Source organism: Lygodium microphyllum, chromosome 29, assembly GCF_053477565.2.
Source record: "Lygodium microphyllum isolate KBCC chromosome 29, Lygodium_microphyllum_v1.1.10, whole genome shotgun sequence".
NCBI lineage: Eukaryota > Viridiplantae > Streptophyta > Polypodiopsida > Schizaeales > Lygodiaceae > Lygodium > Lygodium microphyllum.
Window position 1 is genome coordinate 24667602 of NC_141163.1, and position 6000 is coordinate 24673601.

The following is a 6000-nucleotide window of genomic DNA, read 5'->3' on the forward strand; positions in this document are numbered from 1 at the left end:
TTGTAACATATTAGCACCCATATTAGCACATATGTTCAATAGAGCAATATGTGAAGGTTTCCCTATGAGTTGGTCAGATAATACTATAATCTCGCTATTTAAAAGTGGTGATCCCCTGATTCCTGGCAACTACAGGACTATTATGATCGTTCATACTTTGGCCAAGATATATGGATCTATATTGGAGCATGAACTCAGTGAGTGGGCTGAAATGCAAGGCAAGAGAGCACAAGGATAGGTAGGTTTCAGACGAGGATATACCACGCTGGACCATATTCTCACACTTAAAAGCCATTAGTGAGGAGGATCTATTGTTGCTTTGTAGACTTTCGCAAAGCTTTTGATACAGTGCCTCGTACACGCATCATGCAGAGATTGCAGGACATTGGAGTACCAGAGGGTATATGATGGGGTGTTTATGCATTATATGAGGCAGTGATAGGTCATGTACGTATACCTGGGGGGCTATTAGAGAGGATTGACAGTACCATAGGAGTGAAACAAGGATGTCCACTTTCACCCACATTGTTTGGTCTATACATAGATGAAGTGTCTGATTGCATGGACCGAGGAGGAGCAGCTGGAGCTAGCTTGGCAGGGGTATTGATACCAATATTATTGTATGCAAATGATATTGTTCTCATTTCAAATTTACCGGAGGGATTGTAGTGCCATCTAGACGCTTTGCATATCTTCTGTAGAGATAAAGACCTCACAGTGAACCTTGGGAAGACCAAAACCATGGATTTCAATACGTCAGCAGCATGGGTGACTAGATCTATGTACCGGTTCACATTTGGGGTAGACATATTGGAGCATGTGAGGGAATGTCTATTTGGGAGTCGCCTTCTCTGGCCCACGTTTTTTGTTGAGAGGGGCATTAGAGGCACGTCTGGCATGTGGATACACAACACTAGGGGCACTCCAGAGTCATTGTGCTCATATACAGTTTCAGAAGCCCCACACCAAACTCTGGTTGTTTGATACCATAGTCACACCTACATTACTATATGGAGCAGAGATATGGGGTTGCAGATTGTACCACAAGGGTCTTAGCCCACTCATTGATCAGATTGGAGTAGAGAGGGATTATTATGATGGTTGGGATAGCATGGAAAGGCCATTGATCATGATGATAACACACATGATTAGGAGTAAGCTCTCCACCCCACATCCCATTGTCAGAGCAGAGCTAGGGGCAACACCTATAGTTACGGAGGCATTCTTGAGGGAACTGACCTTTTAGCATAGACTATGGGAACTTCCACACCATAGATACTCTAGATTGGCACTAACCTCATCTAGACAACTAGCAGCAGGAGGTGAGAAGAACTGTTGGTTTTCACCGATGGCTATTTGGATAAGCCTACATGGGTTGGATATTGACTGTCTTCCACCTTTGGATTATAGCATTGACTGCCCTACACTTTCTCTTAGCCGAACCAGGTGATTAGAGTTGATATCTTGAGGATTGAGATAGCAAGGACATGGATCCATCCACCACTCCCTCTAGGATCGAGGATAGAGTTCTACATGATTAATTTCTTGTCTCTCTCTAATGATGGTTTTACTATTCGGCCAACATATATAGACACCCATCTCTCCCATAGCGTATGGGTTGCTATCGGACAGATTCACGCCTCCTCACATAGGCTTTAGATGGAGACAAGTAGATGGACAAATACCCTAACAGAGGATAGGACTTGCCAGCTTTGTGGTTGAGAGCCTGAGATGGAGGAGCACTACATATGCAAATGTATAGTATACTATGACATACGAGGACGGTACCACTGCCTCTTCCGTGATGGATTTGGACCTCTTTGTCATGTCATGGAGTATGAGGACCAGAGATGCCCAGGTCTTTTCCTCTTGGAGCTTGAGAGGCACCGAACTGCACTACTATGAGACATGAGTCCAACTCATCCAAAAGACACACAGAGAGCAGTGATAGACTTTTTTTATAGAGATGACCCTACGGACACTACCAGCCTAGCAGAGACAGAGACAACACTACACATGGTTCAACCCTAGTATAGTCCCATCGTATAGTTATTTTCAGTATTGTTTCATAGGCTACCCACTTATTTGTAATGTTATATTTACCTTACTAATGAGATGACATTAGATATGGATGTACTCTGGATTTTGTGTCATAGGCCACATTGGCCTTATGTAGATGTTAATATATATTTCTTTCTTTTCTTTCTTTCTCTCTCTCTCTCCATTGAAGACTCATAGTCAAGCATATCAGTTGAGCAGCTAGGAATTGCATCATACAACCTATAGTTTTCATTACATTTTCTATATATAGTTTTGTTAGCTTTGGTTTTCCGTTTTCTTTCTATCAATGGGACAACACTAGACATGGTTCTGCGCTAGGAAAATCTCATTGTAGAATTATTCTCAGCATTGTTTTATAGGCTACTAATTTTAATATTATCCCCACCTTATTGATGAGATGATATTAGACATGGATGCACTCTCAATTTTGTCGTGGAGGCCACATTGGCCTTAGTGTGACATTTATGTATGTGTGCATGCGCACGGGTGCACATACACATGTATATATGTATGTGTGTTTAGTGCAAATTATTTTTGCAAATAAAATGTGGCTAATTATATTGCTCAAAAAAACTGATTACAACGGAGTGCTCATGCTCAATAGACTAGTTGGAGTTGATGCAAAGTCATAAATACATAATGTATACAAGCCTCTCAAGGCGGTTTGGGGGGGATAGGGGCAAGAAGCCATGGAGGGGGGGTGTATCGCCATCTCGGGCTGGCTGCCTGCATAATGAAAAATAGGTCATGGCCGCCCCAAGTATGCATGAAGTGACAATGGAGCTCTTGACAAGTCTTGGACTTGCCCTACACCTGATCTCAACGGCCACGGAGGGAGTGGATGATGGAAGTCCAAAGCTCTACTAAGGTCGCCTGTGTTGAAAGTCTCTCTCCGCCGAAAGTCTCCTGACACCACACCTTCCAGATATGCTATCCAATAAGACTCCCTATGATCTCCTATACCTCAAAGCGGTCTGATGTGGGCTCCAGTACCTGGAAGATGGGTAGAGCTTCCAAACCAACCATTGCGCACGACCCTATCTCAATGATGAATACCGTGTCCTGCATCCCAACCTCATACAGAAGGTGATGGCCCTTGCTGAGTGCCTACCAGCAGAAAGCTCCCCATGAGATATATCCAAGGCTGGGTGCCATACGGCAAAGGATGCGGCATGCTCCTCTCCACATGAGCTGCACCTCCTCACATGACCAAATGCAATGCTCTGGGGTTTCTAGAGGCCACTATGTGCAACGCTTACAACCTCCCTCCTCCTACATCTGGGCAAGCCAACTTCCCACCACCAAGCCTCCATGTGCCACCAACCGCCTAGACGCCATCTCTGCTATGCTCAAGGGGAATACTCAGGTCAAGAAGCCCTATGGGCCCTACGATGCCCTCCTTGGCCTCCAGCTATCCCATAGGTGGCGTTAGAAGATCCAACAGAACAGCTCCATGATGTTGTGGATGCGATAATTGAACATCAATATTTGGAACTCACAAAGGTGAAATTCCGCATTCTTTTCTGCTAACCCATTAAAAATGGGCAAGGAAACATCAATTCTTAAGTGAGAGAAATGGAAAGATCTACATCAATATAGTACGAACTTAGAAAGATATCCCTTCGCCTCAACTCCACTCCTCTCTAACAGCCTAATACTCGTTGCAACACCTCCTCGTCCGCCATCTTGAACACCTCCCACCATGTCCTGATGGTACGAGCCAGGCTGGCCTCCCAGCTAGCCCACTGGATGTGGGGGCGCTCACCAATTTGTGCCCCTTCCTGATCTTTGACATGGGGTTCCAGATCATCGGCTGATGGTCTATCTCCTCCTGGCAGCCTGGGGGGCTTTGGATTAGGGCCTTACGGAGGCCCTGCCAAACGTGGAGTAAGCTGCATATGAAAGGTGATTTGGGGAGGGGTGATCTGGCTGATGTGAAGATCCATCTTAGGGACGACCTCCACTCACCGCCAAGCCTCGATCTACAATCCTGAAGACCCTCTTGCAATAGGACATTCCAGGTCTGCCCTCTTGGTGTGAGGCTGCCGACAACTAGCTTGCCCAAGAGGGCCATACTCTGAAACTCTGGGTTTATGATCCCAAGCCCTCCCTCTGACCGATGTTGTATGATGGCCGCCCATGCCACCTTCACCCAGGAATCACTAGAGTTGTCTGACCTGGACCAAAGGAAGTTCGCACCAGGCGGCGAAGCTACACTATGCAGGATGAGGAGAAGCACCAATATGAGGCGATGTACCATGTCGTCACTAGGAGAACATGGTTAACCACCAGGGCCCGGCCGACTAGTGAGAGGTGAGCCATGCTCCAGTAGGTGAGCTTCCTCCGAATAGAATCGAGGACTAGAATAAATTACTGGGGGGGAGTGATGTTGAGTCCCACTTGGAACCCTAGGTATCGGATGGTATGCTCTCTGCTCACCCATTTAAATCTTAGGTGGACGCCCCACTCTGTGCTAGAGTCCGGGTCTGTGAGGAAACCAACCAACCTTCGTGAGTTAATTTTTTCTCCCGTTGCAAAATAGAACACCTCAAGAGCCAGCCTCACTCTCTCCAGCATCAACTCATTGTCCTCTATGTAGAGTGATGTATCATCTGCATACTCTGAGTCTAACAACTTAGTCTCCTCTCTCACTGGGAGTTGGGGGCCGCGTAATCCGCTCACACGGGACGCGAGGAAGTGAGAATCGCCTTTGCAAAGAGTAGGAACATGTACGGGGCTAGGGGGTAGCCCTACCGGACCGATCTCTCTAGTTAAAGCTCTTCCCCCCTTCTACCACCTATGAGAACCCTGTTGGTGGCCGATTTGTAAAGTGCAGCGACCCCGGGAATCCAAGCCTGGGGGAAACCCAACCTCACCATAGTGCCCTCTAGGAAATCCCAGTCCACCTTGTCATAAGCTTTCTCAAAATCCAAGAGTAATATGACTAGTCTCTAACCATTGTACTGAGCCCACTCTGTCGCCTCAAATAAGATGAATACATTGTCTAAGATACTCCTATCCTGGACAAAGCCAGTCTGTGTGTCATGTATGATGTCTGGCAGCATGGGGCATAGTCACCCACCAATCATCTTTGCCAGTGTCTTATAGGCAATTGATAATAAGGTGATCGGTCTCCACTGGGAAAGCTCCAATCGGTCTCCTGGTTTAGGGAGAAGATTGATAAGGCCTGCTGAAAGGCTCCCTGGCATCTGTCATCCTGAAGTGAAAATCTCCTGGAAGGCCATCAGTAGGGGGTCCTTCACCACTTCCTATTAGGTAGTAAAGAAGGCCTTAGAGAGGCCATCCTCTCCGGGGAATTTCTACCCATCTTGTGTATGGAAAGCCTCCTCTAGTTCCTTCTCTATGAAGGGGGCTAGGAGGGAGCGCCCCATCTCCTTTGTGACGAGGGACGGGATGTGATTCCACACCTGTTACCTACATCGTTGTCCTTGAGCTGAGGCTATCTCTTGCTAGAAAAGACACAGTAGTTAGTGGCAATCTCCATCACCTCGTCTGGGCTAGAACGAGTTCTCCCTACTGATCTCGAAGGCTATATATCTACTCTCCTGAGGTGCAAGGCTAGTTCACCTAGAAAAACTCCTTGCACATTGTGTCCCCCTTCCGTGCCCAAAAAGCTACTAAGGTGCGGAAAGAGAACACTGAGCGCTTGTCCTCTAAGCTAGCAATGGTTGCTTGTGCTCGCACCTCCTGTTCGTGGAGGGTGGAATCCCCTGGTGTCTCCTGTAGTAATCTCTGCATGGCTGCAAGGTCTTGCCGGAGAGCTCTCTCCTGTAGTAATCTCTGCATGGCTGCAAGGTCTTGCCGGAGAGCTCTCTCCTATAGTAATCTCTGCATGGCTGCAAGGTCTTGCCGGAGAGCTCTCTCCTATGAGCTCTACTCCCTGGCCTGTATGGCTGTCTCTTGGCAGATTCTGCTCGA